General features: G+C 39.7%; 1 protein-coding gene across 2 annotated transcripts in view; it reads left to right on the forward strand.

Annotated features, from left to right (window-relative positions):
• The first annotated feature begins 4,313 nt into the window (after positions 1–4,313).
• SLC16A7 (solute carrier family 16 member 7) overlaps positions 4,314–22,006 on the forward strand; it is an 87,514-nt gene continuing 69,821 nt past the window's right edge. Inside the window, exon 1 of one of the 2 annotated variants that reach the window (XM_040695556.2) lies at positions 4,314–4,483. The gene's annotated coding sequence lies outside the window, so the exon portion shown is untranslated. Of the gene's footprint in view, positions 4,484–4,796; positions 4,901–22,006 lie in introns of those variants that run through there. The other variant, NM_001199604.3, reaches the window with a different exon arrangement.

Consider the following 22,006-nt stretch of genomic DNA (forward strand, 5'->3'; position numbering starts at 1 on the left):
CAAGAAATTAAAAAAAAAATCATATGCTCCACAGAAGACTATGATTGACATAACAGGAACATTATGTAATGATTGCACTGGCAGTACAGACAAAAGGAAGTAGAATAAGTAGTTTCCTACTCTAGCAACTGAAATTTAACAGAGGTGCCCCTAGGATTGCGGTCAGCTTTTTTTTCAGCTATATGAGCCTTCTTCACTTCTCTGTAATAATGATTTATGTAACTGAATATGTCAAACTGTGTTTCCAACAACGTTTTGAACACTACTTCAGACCTGAAAAGCACGAGCAGTAAACTGCAGCTGTATTTTCAGCAGAATTACACACAGTAGTGATCTGGGAGTTGAGTTCATCAGTGACCTACCTAAGTTGTTACCTCCCCTTTAGAAGAGTGGTTTATTATCTCTCCCAGGTTTCCAGATTGCTTTTCTATTATCTATTTATCTTCTATACTTCTACTGACTACCTGTTTCAGCTGATAACTGCCAGCTGCCTCAAATTCTTTGTGATGCCTGATAAAGATCTCTCATGGCTGAGTCTATTGCTGTTGTTACAATGTGCTGTGTTCTCTGTCCCCAGGAGCTGTAAAAGAAAAGAATTTTATTGGGCCTTGAATAGATGTGTTTGATGCTTATAAAGAAAACTGACCTCAGTGGAAAGATGTCCTTTGGCTATATTTTATCATTAGAATTCTACAATCTAATCATATTGATATGCATTTTATCGCGCACACACACAAAATGAAGTGCACCTATCTGTTTCACTAGCAAAACTAGTATTAAAATTTTATGTTAGTGGATGGGCTTTCTGTGTTCATGAGTGAGGGTGCAATGGGACACAGGCTGACAATGACTAGTGGTTGATACAAAGCTTACAGAAGGTGGCTGAGGTGAATTACCAATATGGTTTTAATGATAACACTGAATATTTGCTGGAAATGAGCACACACACCATGCCAGCTTGCCTATGTACAAGAGAAGTTTGAGCAGTGTGTGCATGGAACAAAAATCTGTCTAAAAAAAGCACGTAATCATCATGTAATCATACAAACACTGCAGAACAGCGATACCAAGACCCTGTAGGTCCTGACTGTGATTAGAAGACATAGCTGGTGAGGTAGCAGAGGCAACTAAAATTTTGCATTCAAATGAAACTGCAGGACAAGTGGTAATGGGTGCAAGTAGGCTAATCCATTAGAAAACTTACCCAAATGATTAGTTGACAGATTCACATAAATAATATCAGGTATTCAATATCAGCAGCATTTTATTTTTTTCTCTGGAGAAAAATAATTCTTAAAAAAAAAAAAAAAAATCCATTAAAATCACTAAAAGGACCTCAAGTTGTCATGAATCCAGAGAGGAGAGTATATAACATGCAGTCTTCCAAAGTCTATCTCACTGTCAAATGGATGTGGAATGAATAACCAAACTTGTAACTTCTTTTCACATATACAGTAAGTAGGCAAGTTTGCTTAATTTCTTCAAATAGATCACTGAAACATACACATCACCCTCCACACATAGACAAACACATACATGTGTACACACACTGCTTGGAATCTTTGCTAGCTTCTTGAAATTCACATGTAAATTATTGATCACTGTCACTAATACATTTTTAATTCTTACCCTTAGAGCGTGGCTGTGAACATTCGTACTTTGAATAATGTGCTGCCTACACTGAAGGTTCTCAGAGACTGAAAGGGTGTAGGACAATGACAGGGCCTTTTTTTTGTTTTTTGTTTTTTTAAATCTACATCAGGGACCTGCCTCGCTTCAGAGCCCTCATTCTGTAGCACTCACAGAGGAGGGCACTTGCTTTAAAAACCTAGTGCCAGTGAAATCAGGAGCTGTATAAAAAATAAAATCATACTTCAACCTTTAGCCTAAGGGCAAACCGTAGCTTTTTGTCACTTCAAGAAGGACACTGAGCTGTATCCAAACTTGTGCGGGCTATAGGCCAGAATCACACACTGCTTTAATTGCATCTAGCTTGTGTTCAGTCTCTGCCTCAGACTAGAAAAAAAATGAGATGAAGCATACAGCAACAATAGGTCAATTAAGATGCATGGACCTTTCCTAGGGGAACTGCTCTGAAAAGAGTCATACAAAGAAACTGCTTGAGGCACATAAATATATATGGAAAATATATATATGTGTAGTGTTATGTAACAGTTAACATGCTAATGTTGTCTACTATTCCCATATAGATATGTCAATGCATAAATACTTATTATATATACACAGAATACATCAATTGTTACTGTATTATATATTGTACTATATAGTGTCCAGAATGTATTAGTACACACTAGTACAGCAAATAAAATCGGTGATTTATCACATATCACTGTGTAAAATTTATTGTCCAAAATATATTGCATAGGTTTATACATAAAGAAAATCTATACTTACATTTATACAGCTATGTATTCATTCAAATTAAGGCAAACAATAGAGGAAATAGAAAAATAAAGTGGAAAAAAAAAACATCACCATTTATATCTTCATGTATTCACTGTTTCAGCTCCATGTGAAAACCACTTTTTTGACATTCTGCAAAGCAGTATGTGAACTGTAGATACTGCACTGAAAAAGATAATGTACCCATGTTTTTCTGCATTTTACACATACTACATGAGGTCCTCTATGGCCTACAGTTTTCTTCAGGGTACACACGGTATTTCAATATAGAAGACTGCTTACTGCTAACACAATGCCAAGTTTAAAGTTTGTATTCCAGCAATAGTAGCCCAGAAGATCCTAATTTAAACACTTGTGGCCTTGTAGTTGTGGGCCTGCCTGGAAGTGACCATGAGTTTGAGCATGGCATTTGTACCAAAGTCCCCTTTGCTTGTGTACCAGGAGTCACTGCTTGGTATAGTGGGCCTCTCTCAAGTGTTTTTTGTTTGTTTGTTTGTTTGTTTGTCTTCCAAAGTCTGTAGTGAGACCTGATGCCAGGACAGACCCTGTGACCATGAGAATTCTGGGCACAGCGTCCATCATACACTTGCACAAGTGATGACTGACACTGCTACCTGCATTAATACAGCTGCGAGTCTCATAAGCTGCACTGGCAGTCCCTGTGGGTATTTACTTCTAAAAATGACCCCAGACCTAGGCAAGTAAGTCAATTACTATTGAGTTCATGTGATACCACAAAAATGGCTCCAAATTGTTCTGTTTGTTTCAGAAATGGAAGCATTTTCTATGTTACTCAGTGAACTACTTACTGCTCCTTAAACAACTGTTGTGCCAGGATCTGCCCAGGGGCAGGAGTGAGCTGGCTGCTTTACAAGCACGTGATAAATTGCTCCCTCCTTCTGAAGCTGAAGAACTTCCAGTGGAAACTGATGATAGAAACATTTTAACAATACCATCTTAGAGAAAGAAGGAATTATAAGATAAGTTGTTACACTGCTGGGTCTGTCTTCTTATTTAATGTAAATTTTAAACAGAAAAAAAAAAAATCTTGCATAAAATCAATCAGAGCAAATAAGTAGTAGAGACAAAGAAATCTGATTTCTATGTACATGTGCTTCAAGATGGCAGTCCTTTGTGCTTGAATGCTTTGAAGCATAATAGATATTAACACTGCAGACTTCTGGGGCATCCTGCTTTTTTTTTTTCCAGAGTATTTGCGAAAGGTCACTGTTCATTTTGGCTGATGCCAGCAAAGGGATGCAAACGTTATTAGCAAAAGATAGACAAGTCTATCAAGTCCCTCTGTTGCTCAACAGCAGCTCAGCAAACTGAATATTCTCAACTAAAACCCAACTGCTCTCTTCATATCCATAAATACGTACTCCCAGTTCTTAAAAAATGCCTGTGAAGGTCCTGTTCGTAAAGTCTGTACCAGATGCTCTGAATGCATTAAAGTTATTTTAAATAAATAAATAAATAAATATCACATGGCATTCACATTTACTTTTTGTACACATTTTGCAACATGATGTCAACAACTGTAACTACTTTTTTTTTTTCAGATTACTTAAAATGTTGCACATGACGTGCAATGTTACCCACGAGAATAGGCATTTATGGTAAAGGCTTTAATTATGTAATTATGTGGTTATGTTCTATCATTTTCCCCATAGGATTTTACCTCAAGGACAGAGTTTGGGGATAATTTAATGGCTGTTCTCATAAATATGTTCATGGTGTATACAAAACAGTTCCTGTGTTTTTCTAGGGAGTGTGGAGGTAGGGAAGAGAAAAGGGAGAGAGAGCCACGACGAATTCATTCCTCACGGCCAGATTTGCTGCTTGATACGGTGAAGTTCTCCCGTTTTGCACACAAAGATCGCTGTCATTTTTTCTTGACATAAGCTTGGCGCGCCTTGCCGTAACCTTTGTGTGGAACAGCCAGCGAGTGCAAACAGCCTCATGATGTGGAACACTCGGCGTCCCCGTGTCCCGCCGAGGAGGACAGAGGGGTGGGGCGGCGGGGCGTACGGACACGACTCCTCCTGGCAGAGCCGAGGTGAGGAGCGTGACAGGCGGCCGAGACAGCCTGCGGGCGCGGGGCAGGGCGGGGGCCGGGCGCTGCCTTCCTCGCTGGCTCGTTGTCGCCGGGCCGGGCGCCGCGCCCCCGCCGGCCCCGCGGAGCCGGGTTGGGCAGCCCGGGAGGCGTCTCCTCCGCAGCCCCCGCCCCGCCGCGCCGGTGCTGAAGCGCCTCGGCCGCTCCCCCGCAGCACCCCCGGGACAGCGGCGCCCCGTCGGCCCCGCAGCAGCACCCGGGCCTCCCTCCCCGCCGCCCGGCCCGGGCTCTCCTGCCGCGGCTCTGCTGCCGAGGCCGCCTTATGGGGAATAAATAAATTCATAGCCCCGCTCACCCCCGCGGCAGCGAGAGAAGCCGGCGGCGGCCGCGGGATTAGATCCAGCCCGAGCTAGAGACCAGGTAACGTAACCTACCCGCCAGGAGGGAGGAGGAGGAGCAGCGAGGCCGCTGAGGTCGCCCCCATCGGGGAGGGCTCCGGGGAACGGAGACGGGGCTGCCACAGCCGGGGCGCGCCGGCGTCCCCCCCACCCTCCAGCCCCGTTCGCTGCGGGCGTGAGCGCTGCTGCCCCCGCGCTGTGCGCGCCGCAGTATCAGTCACACACACGCACACGCACACGAGCCGCCACCCACGCAGGGATGGACGGACGGATGGATGGATGAATGGATGGATGGATGGATGGATGGACGGACGGACGGATGGATGGACGCCGCCCCTCGCGGGCGCTGCCCGCTGGTCCCGAAGCAGCCGCTGCGGGGAGGCGCCGCACGCCACGCTGTGCCCATGCGGCCGCCGGGCGCTGACAGCGGGCGGGGAGGCGGGCGGCGGGGCCGAGCCGAGGCCGTATCCCGGGGCGTTGCCGCACCTCCCGCTCCGCGCAGAGCGGGTCCGCTGCCACGGCCGCCCCCGCCCCGGGGCAGCTCCGCCGGGAGGCGTGGGCGGGAGGCGCGGCAGCGAGGCTGGAGCAGTGTGCCTGACTGGGCGTCACTTGGCGGCAGTGGCCCCGAGGGGAGCGGTGACGTCACACCGCTGTGCTCGGGGTGATCTCGGGGAGGGGTCCGCGGGGACCCTGCGCTGTGGCTCTGCCTGGCGTGGGCCGGGCCGCTCCGAGCCCGGCAGCGCTAGTTCATCATCTCCAAACACCGCTGGCTTTGCTTAGAGGCTGTGCACCCAGCTCTCCCCGTGACTGGTACCAGAGCCGGGAGAACACTCCTCCATCGTTATTTTTATATGACCTCTGCTAGCACGCTGGGGACACAGCGTCCTTGAAGTCTCTCTTGTGTGGCGCATTGATAGCCTTGTCCTGAGAGAAAAGAGTTTCTCTGTGCCCACGCAGTTCTCTATGCCCTGGCACTGTGGTTGTTATAGTGAACCCTACAAGACACCGGAGGTGGGACATAACCCTAACACAGACCTTTTCATATTCTGCAGACCAAAGTGTGCACTGGTGCTCCTGGGAGGGCCAGTGATCTCTTCATCCCAGAGGCACATCGCACTCATGCAGGCACACTGCTGCTGCTTTTCAAATCAGAGGTGAACAAGAAAACTAAACATAGAAAAATAATGTTTAGAGAGAGAACTTTTTTTTTTCTTTTCTTCTTCTTCTTTTTTTTTTTTTTTTTCCAGATGCCAGCCTGAACTTCTAAGCAAAGAAGAAATCTTACTGAGATTATTCTTGCTTTTCCCCCAAATGCCTTTCAGTAAACTGAGGGATGTGGATGCCTTGTGAAGGCATCCATTCCCGATTCTGTGGTCTCTATAATAACCACTCGTGTCTCCATAGTAACATCCACCTGTGGCTCCAGTTACATATCAGATAGCAATGAAAGAGGTGCTTGCAGCTTCCCTTGCAGGAATGGAGCCATAAACTTAACTGCACACCAATTGAGACAGTGAAATATTGCCTTGGCTCCCTCTAGATGAACCATGATATGAAAATTGGTTCTTCAAGATAGAGGGGTGTAGACTGATATTTAAAGGAAACAGGAAACTGACAAGTAGTCCAATAAAAGTGGTAGTGCTTTTATTTATACATATTAAATTTGTGAAGAATGCATGAATGATTCCCTTCTTACTTTTAAAGACAGCATTCTCCCCTTTTCTGCCATGACTGCTGACTTTGGATATCATGCTTGAGAATGAGTGCTGAATATCTTCCACATAAAAGGCAGACAAGAAATTATATTTCAGAAGTTTCTATAATGTGTGCAATTAATTATAGAACTATAACTTCACATATCTGAATAGCTCAGCTAACTTAGTTTGGAACACAGTCTTTCTAATGTAAGTGACTTCAGAGCAAAATAGATCTTTGAGTAAGGCAAATTAAGGCAAATACTGGTAGCTGGAGATTATGGATTTTTTTGTGTGTGTTTATGTATATGAGTGATTTCAGACATGGGATGGCCTAAGTCTCAAATGGAGTCTCTGTGGGAAGTCTTGATGGATTGTAGAAAATGAATTTCCCACATTTTGTGCATAGTTGGTCAGAAGTGGTACTTTTCATGTAAATTGATGAAGGAACAGTAGATATAAACTTTTGGGGAAGACTCTGAAATATTTCAAAGGGAAATATCAAAGCAGTTTTGAAGGAGATTTCTTACTTATGGGCATGGAAGTTAAGACAGAGAGAAGAGCAGTCTTAGAATCACAAGCTGATTTGTTTAAGAAATGTTATTCTTTCATTACTTTTCTTCCTTGGATTTTGTTCACTATTTTCTACATTTTTATTATTTCTTCGTGCATGTATACTTATTTTTCTGGTACCCATTGGTTTTCTGTTCCTTCATTTTAGGAAAATAAATCCACTTTATTATCCCTTCTTTCTGGAGTAATTTTTCTTGTCCTCTTTTTATGACAAGCATGTGGCTTTGCTTGCAGAATCTCCTGGTTCTTGTTTGAAGAGGGAGAGTACAGCTCACCTGATTTTTCTCCAATTGCAACATCACAGGATACTTGTGAAGAGTTTAATTTTTCTTTAGTAGATTTCCACTTTAGCAAAGATGGTGTCTGAACACAGTGCTGAATTGATTCTATACGTAACTGTTTGCTAGAGTTAATGCTGTCCATTTTCTTACGTGAGAGTCAAGACATGAGAAATGGTCTTTGTCTATGCTAATTATCTGTGCTGTTAAATGATTTTTTTTTTTTTTTTTTTGTGTCAAGGTTGGTGTGATTATGAAAATGTAATTATCTATTGATTTTTGTTTAATAAAATGTTAGGTCATATCCACTAATAACTGATTTTAAGTTCCTATATCTGTTCAGATAATATATATATGATGTCCTAATGTTTGCACAGCATCAAGGAGAATATTTCATAGGAAAATAGGATTTCATTGGTCAACTGTTTTATGTATCAAGCAAATGTGAGAAACAAGCTGTGTTCCACATATGCATCCCAGACCAAAGCTGCATTCTTTGGCATGTATTTGTTTGTGAGCCATTACTTCCGTAATTTTATTGTGAACCTTGGAACATTCAAGCAAAAGTAGCTGGTATGTGGGAGTAAGGGTATGATATTCTGTGACTTGAGTAATACAGGATGTTGGGCTAACTGGGAAGCACTGCTTAGCCTTACATTCTATCATGTATTTCCAATATTTCTTATAGTTGTTGTTCTTATAGTTAAACAATCAAAACAAGATTTTACTGAAGAAGAAATTCACAGCTCACAGATTATGGTGTCTGGCAGATTAGAAAGTTTGTTTGTTTTTTCCCCTTGCAATCTCTGGAGTTTTAATTTATAGTATTCATGTCTGGAGGAGAAGTGATCATAGAATTACAGGGGTTGGAAGTGACCTCAAAAGATCATTGAGTCCAGCCCCCCTGCTAAAGCAGGTACCCTCCAATAGGTCACACAGGTAGGCGCTCAGACAGGTCTTGAACATCTCCATAGAAAGAAACTCCACAACCTCTCTGGGCAGCCTGTTCCAATGCTCCATCACCCTTGCTGTAAAGAGGTTCTTCCACATGTTAGTATGGAATTTCCTATCCTTGTCCTATAGCTACACAGCACCAAGAAGAGCCTGGCCTTATCCATTTGCCTCACACCTCCCTTTAGAACAATTCCTTGTCATCAGCTCCTTTTATTGATTATATTTTTGAATTTAGTTAATAAAGTTATGTTAGGTGGCTCCTTTATTTGTTATCATCAAGTTCAAGCCACCAATTACCTCCTATAGTATTTTTTTTATTTTCAGGGCATGGTGCTTTCCTGTCTCATGACACTTGCTGTAATATGTAATAAGATGTGTGTATGAAAAGCAATTGCTGAAAAAGTGAATAAGTATTATCAAAAGGATATTGACATAACTAGGGCAGTTGAAAAAAATCCCAATAGAGAAAGAGGAAAAATAGTGGGGAAAAAATGTGACTTTACTTTGACACTTCCCATTATATGCTTTTTCCCTGGGTGGCTTAAGAAATAGAATTGATTTTAATTCACAAAATCAGGAAGTACTGGAGAACAAGTTTAATTTTGAAGTGATTCTTTTTTAAAATTTAGCTGTTGATACATTTTGTTTTGACTTGGTGTCCTGATTATTCAGTGTGAAGTACTGAACCAGCAAGAAAGTGGTGTTCTAAGTAATAATGGAAATCATGATGGATTTGGCATTCTTTTCTTATTGTTACTGTAAGAGATAATGAAAATGTATGATTTTAACAATTCACATGTAAACCTCTGCAGACTAGACTTGTCCAAACACATGGAGGACACATTTGCCCCTCAACAGAATACTTTCCAGTTGCTTAGACAGGAAGTTTGGTAGTTATTTCACTTCTAGGTCATTTGCAGGTTTTTCTGTGGATCAGGTTTTCCTGTTGAGGACTCAGCTGTAGGTGGTGATCAAGGTGATGATCAATGTGGGAACATTCAGAAAGCATATGCTACACAGAAAACTGTTCAGACCCTGTCCTATATATGAATGGCTTTTGTTATCTTCATATTTTTCAGAAGTTCTTTAGATTAGCTTATCTTCCCTCAGCTATTAGAAGTCTCCTGCTTTTCCTTCAGGCACGTTGCTCTCATCAGATGACCTCTGTGGTAGCAAACTGTTGGCAGCACTCCCAATTTTGTCACACAGGGATAATGAATATAAAACAAAGACTTGTAATTGTGTTCAAAGTGTATTCAACATCAAAGAATTTTTACCATTTGCAGTCACTACAGCGATGGTAGTGATAGTACAATGATGAATGTTGCCTTTTGCATGAGGTGCACGCAACAGACTTTAGTAAAATCAGTCCCAAAGCAGTGCTACATAATTCCTAAGTATATAAGTGATCTTATTTTCGAAGAAATATACACTTTAATGTACATTTTAGCATCCATTGTCAACAACATGCTTGCAAGAAGTCGTTTAGACACACTTGCGGTCTATGGTACAAGCAAAAATGAGACAGTAAAAGATAAAATTTCAAATTGTTTCTGCATCAACTTCAGGCTTATACTTCTCAGTGCTTGTTTTCCAAGTCCAAGAAGTATTGAAAACAAATGTGTATACTGCTAGAAATGTACAGTACCAGAAGAAACAAGCTGAAAAGGATTTACCATTGCTGTGAAAAAAAGTATACATGCAAAATGCATAATTATTTTTTTAAACAAAATCAGTTCCTACTGTAATTTATTTGATTAGTATTGCAGGTGGAAAAAATGCATATGCTTTTTAAATTAATTGCGTTTGATCTTCTTCTTTACACCAGAAAAGAAGTCTTTCATGGCTTTTTTTTCAATTAGCTGCAATAATTATGTGCATATTTGGCAGTGAGGGTTAGAATTTTTGACGTAACGTAGGACTATGTTCAAACATTCAGCTATAACAGCTTTACTTAGACATTGCTGCTTTTCTCTGCTGACTGCATTGAGAGACAGAAATTGAAAGCCTTAAAATAAAGGTTATCTAAATGTTTTGTGGTACTACTGAATTAAAATGCCATAAGAATTGCAGATACCTAATTGGGTTCATATAGTTTGCACTCTTAATATGGCCGTTAGAACAAGTTTCAAACAGAAAGAAAAAAAGAAACCTTAATGATGCAAGTAAGCTGCTCCTGGGCATGTAGGTGTCTGATTTTTTAAAAATTGGAATTGTATGTGTTAAAGTCCTTGATGATATTTGATAAGTAAGTTCTCCATTGAATAATTCATTTTCTAGACTGCTTTTGGAAGCTGTGCCACCAAGTTAGGAGAAAATGTTGATCTTGAGGGTAAGCAGGCCCTATGAAGTGATCTGGATAGATTGGATCAATGGGCTGAGGCCAACTGTTCAAAAGACCAAGTGCTGAGTTCTGCACCTCGGTCACAACAGCCCTATTCATCGCTACAGTCTTGTGGCAGAGTGGCTGAAAAGCTGCAAGGAGGAAAAAGATTAATTGGCAGCCATCTGAACATGAGCCATCTGTGTGCTCAGGTGGCCAAGGAGGCCAATGGCCTCAGAAATAGCATAGTCAGCAGGACCAAAGAGGTGATCATGTACCCGTACTCTGCTCTGGTGAGGCCACACCTAGAGTACCGTGTTTAGTTTTGGGCCCCTCACTGCAAGAATGACATTGAGGCCCTGGAGCATGTCCTGAGAAAGGCAATGTAGTCTTATGAGGAGATGCTAAGAGAACTGGGATTGTTGAATCTGGAGAAGAGGAGGCTCAGAGGAGATGTTATTACTCTACAACTCCCTGAAAGGAGGTTGTGGAAAGGTGGGGGTGAGCCCCTTCTCCCAGGTAACAGCAGTGGGGTGAGAGGCAATGGCCTCTAGTTGCACCATGGGAGATTCAGGTGCGATATTAGGAAAAATTTCCTCTCAGTAAGAGTGGTCAGGTGCTGGAACTTCCTGTGCTGTCCAGGGAGGTGGTTGAGTCACCATCCCTGGAAGTGCTCAAGAAACGTTTAGATGTGGCACTGAGTGACATAATTTAGTGGGAGTGGTGATGGTGGGTTGGCAGTTGGCCTAGATGATTTTTGTGGTCTTTTTCAACCTTAATGTTTCTATGATGCTATAGATAGGACTGGATTTGGGTCTGAAACTGGGTGCTTGACCTTTGTTCTCAGCAATGCCTCCTGCTGATGTTAGAAATGGAGACGGGGGAGATATAAACTGCCAGCTGGAACTGAGGGTGGTTAAAGGGTCAGGAAAAAGTGTCTGGAACAGAGACTCAAGCTAGCTGAGGAAGAGGTGTGCATCAGGGAGAAGGTGGAGAGAACAGAGGAGGTGGAGAGAACACAACCTCTCCGACAGGGAAATTGGTACGGTAAGCTGAAGAAAACAGTGGGCCTATCAGCCAATTACCAAATACTTTTTAAGATATACTCTTTATAACAATCTGTACATAGTATTAAACTAAGGACTTCCTTTCTGTCCTGAGGAATCTATAATATCTTTGCTCATTGTGTCACGCAGGGATCCTAACTCCTCATCTTCCATTATGCAGCCTCCCTTTCACTCTTTCCTACTGCTACTAAGGGTGAATAAGGGGACTCAGTGGCCCATGAATAGAAGTCATAGCACCGGGTTTTGGATAAAAACTTGTATATTTTGAGAACTCTGGGTTGTATATTTGAGGAAAATGAGAAAAGAGTATGCCATGATAGCATATACTGACAAAGCATGAAGCATATTTGAATTTGTGAAGAATAAGGGAAAAGGAGATCCTTTGCTCTTGTTCTTCTGTAGATATAATTATGTTGTCTAGAGGCATAAGAGCTTTATTCTCGTGTTTTTCTGATGTAGTTATCCAAAAGGAGATGTTTTGATGTTGTTATATTGGATATGAGTGCTTTATTTCAATTTAGGTTAATTCTTTATTCATACACAGTAACACTGCAGCACAGTGTCACATATGTCCTCTTTTGGTTTTAGCTATATTATTACAGTGAAAGAGGATTATAAATTAAGTTAGTGAATGTAAGGTCCAAACTCACATAAGGCTGAGAAACCAGGGAAGGACATTAAAACAGACATCTAAACACACTGTGGCATTTTCTGTCAAACACGTTCAGAGATGAACTCATAGAATATGACAGTACTGTTAATTGGCATTTCCTGTTTCTGTGACTCCAGTTCTGTATTTCATCTCTGTACCCTAGTGCAATTCCACTGGGTTGCTCTTTGTTTACATACATTAAGGGCTGAGTACACTCTTCTGATTGCTTCCAAAGACTTCTGGATCACTGGCTTTGACTTGCCTGATTAAGTTTAAATGAAAATTATTTCTCTTAATCATTATCAAAATGATTTCTGTTTTGAAACAAATACTTTCATGTGTCCTTCTATGTACTTTATTTCCCCTCAGTTCTTTCTGTGGGAGCATTTGCCACCTTTATTAGAACAGGGGGAGATATCAAAGTAACTATTCTGCTCTGCTCATCTTACCATTATGCTGTATTTTCCACGCTGAAACTGGAAACTGTTATACATCCTCACATGTAAGATAGCTTTTATATGGAGTAGATGATGCTCCTTCATAATAACCAGTATGTAAGTTACTTTAGACTTGCAAGTGTTTACTTTCTTTACCCTTAGTGTTTTATTTATTTATTTATTTATTTATTTCTGCTTTTCAGATCTCATGGGTAGAGGAAAATATGTAGCCTTAGAAGAATGACAAATTGAAGAGGCGAAAACAGAGTAGAAGTGCAAGAGATGTTATTATTTTGAGGAATTTCACAAAGGCTAATACCTTCAAGCCATCAGAGGCGGAATGATGGATCATATTTTCACAGTAGTTTTTAGTTGTCTTTAGATTTTTATTTATTTATTTATTTACTTCTGAGAAAGTAGTAGAAAGAATGTTGACTTTAGCTTTTATTATATCCGTGTTCTAATTGTAGGCCTTAACAACATTTTTGTTGTTGATGAATTGTGTTATCTGATCACAAAATGGCACACTTGTATAACAGATCTTCTTCCAAACATGATGCTAGCAAAAGAATAAATACCAAATATGTTATGAGGAACACTTACCATCAAACAATACAATTCTCAAACCTTAGTACTACAATCTAGAAAATAAAAATTAGGCGTTGAATCTTATAGTCATTGTTTAGCCTGTGGTTGAGAGTTCCAGAATTAGTTTGCAAAAAGACATGTTCAGAACCATTTAACTTAACATTACACTTAGCGCTTTAATCTATTGAAGATTATACCTTTTGGATTTCCTTGAGTTAAGATAGTCTGTGACCTCAAGAGAGAGAGACATGGACTGCAGTATAGATTTGTTCCATAAGTTGCTCCCCACTTACTGACTGTACAGCACTGTGAACTCATCCTACAGTGCTTATTTGCAAAGTTCATCTACACATGCATAGATGACTCCCTCTCACTTGTACCATTAAAAAGGCACTTCGACATAAGAAATGAATATGTTGTGTGTACATTTCCATGTCTGGTACTGTCCAAACGCATAAGGATGTGTTGATTCACCTGAAGGTTTCCAGCTTTGAATTATTTTTGTGATTAAAAAAAAGATAAATTGTTTCCACCATTCTGTTTAATAGTAAAGCTGATTGATTTGATTGCACTGACTGTTTTGATTCCATTGATTGTTTTGAATCCATTGAGGATGGAGTATATATTTTCAGCCCTAATAAGATAGTTAAGGATTTTTGTTTTCCTTTTGTTTTGTCTTTTTTTTTTCTTTTTTTCTTCTATTTACCAGCTTTATCTCAGGTGTAGATTTTTTTTTTTTTTTTTTTTTTTAATATGCAGCACTGTCAAATAATCTAAATTAGGATCCTTAATTTCAGTATTACTGGGTCTTCGATAAGGAGGTTGTTATCTCTTAATAACTGGAGCTTACATCGTACTTCTCAATCAATCCTCTCATCTAACCAACACTCTTACAGGATAAAATCAGAAATTACAACTTTAGTCTGAACCGCCCAGCTTAAAAGTGCGTTAAACAGCAGATACAGAGGTTTTATAAGCAGAAAATCTCAAATCCTGATGTAGTCTCAAAGAAACACCTTCTTGCTTTTCATAAAGGCAACTGAATGTATGTAAGTGAGGATATGATAGTTTTCTAATAGAAATAATGTTATGCATATATACAAATAGCAGTTGCTAGGAAAAAAATAGGAAGAAATATGCAACATACTGCATACTAGGAAATGAATGAGCAAAATAGGAAAGCACTGAAAAAATGTACGAGTGCAGTTGTTTGAAGTTTCAGGATGTCCAGGTGTTTCAGTAAAGTGTAGAACCTTTACGGATCCACTGCAAGTGTCAAATATACAGAGGAAAGTGTTTTGCATAAGATCTTTTTGACTACTTTGGGACATCTCTATGACCAGGCTACTGGTATAAGTGTATACTTATGGATAGAATGGATAGATGATTAGAAAGGGAAGACTATTTCTTGCAAGAACAGTGTGAAACATGGTATGGGGGTGAAGGAGGGGAACTTGCACACTGGCAGTACCAGAGAGTGAGGAGGTGTAGGTTCTGGACCCAGTAAGAATGCAAAAGGATTGAATGCTTTAAGATGTTTTACTGCCATTACTTTGTCTTAGCCCATGAACTGCCAGAACAGAACAGATAATCTTTCAGACAGGATTTAGCAGTAAATTTAGCCCCCTATAGACTGAAGAACTTCAGTAATGAAGGAAATTTTTATTCATCCTACCAAAGCAGAACAGATTCTGTTTTTCAGTGCAAAGTGGCTAGCATTACTTCGTGGTGTTCTCACTGCTCCAAAGGGGAGGTTGAACTGTTTGTCCGGTCCCTGCTGGGTTCATTAACTTTATGTGCTTGTTTCTGTTACCCCAGTTGAGAAGGAAATGGTTTGCATTTATGTTACTAAAAGGCTGGACCTGATTTATTTAACCAAACCCCACAGAGCACAGAACCTTTTGTATTTGGTCAAACTCGTGCTCCCAAAGTCATTTTCATCTGCCCCTGTGACCTTGCCAGAGGGAATCGTTGTTTATTTCTTCACTTGGTAGACAAGTTTATCTGAGTCCTGCTGAGGAGAGATGGGCTACCTACTTTCTGCTGCAGAAGGGAATCAAGGGGAACTGGTTTTTTTTTTGTTTTTTTGTTTTTTTCTTTTGTCCAAAAGAGAAAAAAGCTTTTGTAGGACTTTTTTTTTTTTTTTTTTTTTTTTTTTTTTTTTTTTTTTTTTTTTTCCTTGGAGATTGTTGCAGTGGTTCTTGAAATAGGGGTAGGAGACTGGTGACAGCAGAGAGAAGATACAAAGTTTTGAAAGTAGAGAAAGGCAGGAAAGGTACATTCTGTAATCCATCAGGCTGCTGGGCTTTCATTCTCTGGCAGTACAGAAATGCGTTGACTCATTTACTCATTTGCTGCCCTGCTCTTAAGGAAAGCCATTGTAGCCTAAGATATGTAAAAAAGCTCCATGCCTCAAAGGTAAGGGATGAACAGTACTGTCAGAGCACTGGCTTTAATTTAAACTCTAAAATGCAGTAGTATAAATAGAGACCAGATTGAGCAATTCTGTTGTGAACCGTGGGGTGACTTTTGAGAGGCTACTCTAAGTTTACCATCTTTAAAAAATACAAAACATCTGCTGTAGGTCCACAGCAAACTAGTACAGTGATTTGAATCTTATACCTGTGGATGTTAAAGCTGTTAAATTTCTCTCAAATAGACATACTCAAGGTGGCTGATTTGTTGAGAGAGGAAAAAACTGAAAGAGAAAAAAAGGGAACTGTGAGGGAAAGGTGCTGCTGAAGGCCATCTGGGAGCTGCATAAAATTTGTATCTCTCTTGAGGAGTCTCTGTTGGCAGGATTTGTGTGTATTTCTGCCCATAAAAATAAACCTGCTTTACGTTGATAGAAACTGCAGCCAAGAGTTATCCCTTGGGGGTGAAGGCTTCTGCCAGAACAGCTGCCCCTCTAGGCAAAGTAGAAAGAAATTACACTACACCCTTTAATCACTACAGGGTATGTCTCCTTGTCTTTAAACAAAATTACTTCATCAGTTGCTGGATATTTTTGTCACTGTGCTTGTGCATTGAAGTACTATGTACCCAAGCACAACTGTCATGTTGCCACTTTAATCTATGCCTACACTTATTGCTTACTTGTTTTAAATGTCTCCCTTAATCATTTGGATGAAAACCAAGTGTTCTTCTAACAAACATAACACGTTTAAAGTTTTATGTGTGTAAATCATAAGCTAAAAGCTGGAGACTTTCTTATAGGCAGGAAACAAATATTTTTTGCTTGAAATTTCATAGCTATGAAATGACAAATATTTACTGTGTTAAAACTAAGAGTTACAGAAGGCTGACACCATTCAAAGTTAAGATACCAGAAAAGGCAGTAGTGCCATTCAATTGAAGCTCATTTTCCTTTTCCCTTATATTTTGCAGTGTCCTCACAGCATTCTGTCTCCTCTGGAGAACACCCTTTCTTTTCTAAAACACACTAAGCTTCATGCACACATGCTTAGTTCTACAGAATTGGGCTCATATACGTGATCTGATATGACTATAGAAATATATTTCTTTACTTGTCTGCAAACACAATAATTCATGATAGAGAAATGAAGGAATTTGGTTTCAGAATTAAAACTGATCCAAGTAAAACAGAAAATTTGCAATTATATGTTAGCAATTTGAGCATATTTTGTCCCTCATGAGCTACAGTTTTTTTTTTTAAAAAGCAAGAAAATTAGCCACTAGGTTCATGTGACTTTCTTTAAGACATTAGGTGTTATTCACATAACCACAGCTGCTACCTCTGCCCTCAAAGAGTTACAGTCATCTGTAGCTATAATCATAATTTTAAAGATAATTCATTCTTTTGTCTTGTGTGTGATGGTGTATACATTCATATAGCAAAATGTAAGATAATGAGGAAGACTGAGGGGAAATTGAGGTACTGGAGAAACATGAAACATCACTCCTGGGGTAAACAAGTCTCAGATCACCTGTGAAGTTTTTCCTTACCTTGGACTTTGTATCCTGGTGTGTGCTTGAACTGTTCGAGCTGTAACAGTGAGAGGGTAAGCCCAGCAGCTGTGGAAGCTGGTGTATTAGGGAGGCAGAATGGACATAGGGCTATCAGCAAGGGGCAGGCAGGCACTGCTGGGAAGGGGTGGCAGACTGGTGGGAAGCATGTGTTTTCGCAACACTGCCATTGCAGTCAGTGCCAAATTACAGGTAGCAAGAAGGAAACTATTGATATTTTTGTTCAGCCTGAGAATTGCAACTTGTCCACAGGCACACAGAGTCCTCTGTGCTTGCTGCAGCTTGTAAGTCACCATTGTGTCTGGCTCATTCTGAAGGATGGTGTACAAGAGGGAGACATTATTGCTGCCTCTTTCCCATCCCTCACCTTGGAGGCAGGTAAAAAATCTTAATGCCCAGGGACATCAGCTCTGTCTCTTCCTACTGTTGTCTCTTTGTGATTCCTTGTGGTCTTTTCCATTCAGTCCTTAATGCTAGCCACTGTCAATGAGTGCCTACAGGAGAATTGAGCAAGCGTCAGCCCCAAAGGATGTGAATTCACACAAAGTTAGGCAATGTGATGGGCAACAAAACTTTCATATTTGCATTTTCTTCATACCTAACACACTGAAACTTGTTTTTAATAGGCACTGTCATGCCTTATGACATGTCTTATTACTCAAGCTCTTGCGTATATGCAGTTATCTAAGCCAACATTATCTTTCAGGCCTGAATGATAATGCTTTTTACATAATTCACTGAGAATTCTTTTAAATGAATGTTACACTTTTTTTTTTTTTTCTGCAAATAGATTTACTAGGAAATTTTTTAGCTTATTCAAAAAGTCTTCTTACTTTATCTGGCAAACGGTTATTGTTGTCCTGGTTAGTAGTAAGCTATTTGTGATGCATATCCTATATCTATATAATCAGGAACAGCCTTAGCTATTTTGTTGCCTTGAGTAAAATATATTCTGCTGCCTCTACTCCAACATTTGTAAGAAATCATATTTAATACCACCCGTTTTTGTAGACTTTTAGAATGCAACATATTCAGCTATTACAAAGTATAGTCTCAGAAAGTTCCAGAAAAAAATATGAGACAAAGTATTTATACCTTATAAAAATTAATGCCTTATTAGCAATTTAATCAGTGCAGTCACAAATTGGCTCTGAAAATGCTGCCTCTCCAATTCTACAGCTCTGGGCAACTGTCCAGTCTTTACATAAGGTAAGCTGCCCTCTGCATTGTTCTGTAAGGAACTGAACATTGTTTCAAGTTTTAATTGGTGTTTGGATGGTTTATGCGATGATTTGGTTGAGTAAATTGTGAATTAATACTGCACACATGAAATCTGTCACTGTTTTCTTTTTATAAAAAGATGGCTGGAGATTTGCTTTTGCTATATAAGACTTGAAGATTTACTTTCAAAATGGATAGTATTAGTTGGCTATGGTATGTACATAAGGCATGAGATAGTTTATCTTCATCTTCCATAAATTTTCCTCTACACACCCATGATAGCCACAAAAATGTTAGCAATACAGTATTTCAGAGTTACACATTTTACAAACACAGCAAAAGAAAATCCTGTACAAAATATGAGTATTGCAGCACATGCTGTTCAGAGACTCATTGCTCAGCGAAAATAAACTTATTTTTCACAGCAATGAAGAAAAGATTGCAAAATTTCAGATTTCAACACTGTGCTGTTAAGTTGTGGATCTCTTTCAAGGAAGATCACAAGAACCATTTTTTTAGAATTCAGAAAATATATTTTTCAATTTTGTGTTTTCTTTTGGGTTAAATAAACAAGAAAAATCACTTCCTACTCCAAGAAAACTTCAGATTGGACAGGAAGAAGCATCTGGGTCATTACTGTATTATTAAAAAAATTGCACTGTGGGCATATAAGGGTGGATTAATCTGATCAAATGCGGAGCTAAGCAGCATAGATATATATAATTGAGCTAGTTATCTGTCTATCTACATTATATAATTAAGAGATATAGCTACCTTTATGTTTCAGATTATTTAATTGTAATTCAGACATGTGAAAAGGTGATATGGATCTCAGAAGTTTGTTTCCTCCCATTGAATATAAATGGAACCAAGATACTGAGATCACGTATGAATGCCAGTACTCTCAGTGTCTGAAGATGGCTGTGATGAATCCCTCCTTTAAGTCAGAAAGAATCACAAATGGTCTGTAAATGGAAAAATACATTAAAGGCTTTATTACAAACCTTAATCTTTCCTAAAATGTGAAAAGCTAAAATTACATAGTAGGAGGAGAGGTGGGAGAAATAGAGATTCTACCCCAGTATCTGAGATGCTGTAGGTGATCAGCCAAAAAATTCATGCCAACAGAAATAAGCAGTGATCAAATTCCAATGTTTAGCTTAAAGTACTGTTGCCACTGCTAATGTAAAGCATTCTTTCAAGAAAGAAAACATTCTTAGATTGTGATTGAAGGACAAATTGTGCTGGAATGTTAAATATATCACTTGGCTATCTGCAAAAGAGATATTTTTTAGGTGTCTAGGTGTCTGTTAATAAGCAGATGCACTGAAACAGACATTAATGGGTAGCAAACCTGAGCTGGAGTTCTGGTGATCATCCAAAGTAAATGATTATTGTGAACCTACCTCAATTTTTACTGTTTAAGCTTATGATCTGGGAAGAAATTCTCAGCCTGTTTCTGGTGTCTGTCTCTCTTCCAGGAGTCAGCAGTTAAATTTAATGAGCATGTGCCTATGTATGAGTGGGCAGCAATGTGCAGTAAAGTAGCTACATCTAGGCATCCATCTCAGAGGAGTTCCCAAGGAGCTAGATCTGTATTATACTTAAAAATCTACTGCTGCTATTAGTCACAAAATACCCTGCTAGATTAGTCCTATAAACTGAGTTGGGTAATTGCCCCTGGTATGTCTAAATTTTTATAGACAATAGACCAAGACAGCATTAACTTTATTTTTTGTGAAGTTCAAGCTGATGGTGAACTGGAGGCCAGCTGCCTGCCACCTGTGTGCCCTGTGCCAATTAGCTCTGTCACTCAGAAGTGCACTTCAGTGTGAGCTCTGACCTTCTACTTCATGCTCAGTTCCCTGTGTTTAAAAGGTTAGCCTCAGTGTAGGCACAGATTTAAGCCCTTCTGTTTGCTATCTGAAGTGTGTGGATGCACTCCAGTTCTGGTCCACCACCATGGTGCCCAGTTAGTGCTGTTCTGGGCTTGCTGGTGTTGACTCCGTGCAGTGTCCCCAGAGGACAACTATGGATGCACTTTCTAGGGTGTTGCTGTTATCCTGCTGTTATTCTCTTTCTACGGTTGCTGTTTGTGGATGCAGAAATCTTGAGGCCACAGCTGATTTATCTTCCCCTGCCCTGGCTCTCCCTGGGTGGGCCAGGAGCCTGTGAAAGGAAGGGCCTCTCCTGAAGGCCACAGCGGGGGGAACATCTTTGCTGACACAAGTGAGAAGCTGCACCCACAACTACATACAAGTTGTCAAAATCTAACAGAGCGTGTCCAGCACAAACAATAGCTCACTTCCTATTTCTTCCCAATAATAGGAAACGTGCTATTGTTTTTACCACATGCTCTCTGTCAGAGTTCAACAGCCCATGTTTACTTCCTTTTTTTGCTCTTCTTATGTGTATATGTCAGCAAACTTGTTCCTTTCCTGTCGTTGTCCTCAGTACTGGGATGGACACCCCTTTCAAAGAGCCCTCTCTGCAGTTCTAGGTTAGAGGCTTACCTATTCCTGCTACATATTATCTCCACTATATTTTATCCTTCCTGAAGGAGTCATTTCAACTTCAAATTAAAGTTTTAGACAGTACAGAGATCAATTAAATGATAATATTTTCTCATGATTAGGCTGGTATTTTTCTTCAAGCAGTGCTCACACTGGGTGTGCTTACAGGAGTTCTAAAATTCATCTCACTTTCCATGAGAGATTGTCACAACTCTTTTTAATTTTTTTTTTTTTCAGATAAATAATAAAAAAAAAAATGTGGGAATTGCTTCTTTCCCTGTGAATATTCCAAGTGCTGGACTGTGAAAGCAACATCAATTTTCTCATAAAAACCTGCCACAGGGACTGCCTGATATTCCTGAACAATGTACTTCTAAGACCTTTAAGGCTTTAGTATCAGTTACACAGTGGACAAGGAGAAGTTTCAGTTGTTTTAATCTGAGTTGACAGAATGTTTTTCCATTTCATTTGGTCATGTGGTTTCATCCCTTCCAGACTTTATTGGGTCAAGGCAAGCATGGTAAATGAGGCTGGTGAAAAATGACAACTATAAGAACACATGCACTTTGCTTCTCCAACAATATAGTCAATGTCATTTTTGCCATTAAAAAGGTGGGGGTTCTGATGTTAAAAAAAAAATGCATTTTGCTCAGAATTCATGAGGGAAGTTATGATTTGATCTAAGGTACAACATGCCTTTTATATATATGCATTTATTTTATCATCATAATTGCAAATAATTAGATTCTTTTTCCTATACAAAAATGGTGAATTTATGTATAGTTTAAGAAATAATGTAAAATAAATTCTAGAGTTCTGAAGCAAATTCTGCATTATTGTC

The sequence above is a fragment of the Gallus gallus genome, chromosome 1, assembly GCF_016699485.2.
Source record: "Gallus gallus isolate bGalGal1 chromosome 1, bGalGal1.mat.broiler.GRCg7b, whole genome shotgun sequence".
Lineage (NCBI taxonomy): Eukaryota > Metazoa > Chordata > Aves > Galliformes > Phasianidae > Gallus > Gallus gallus.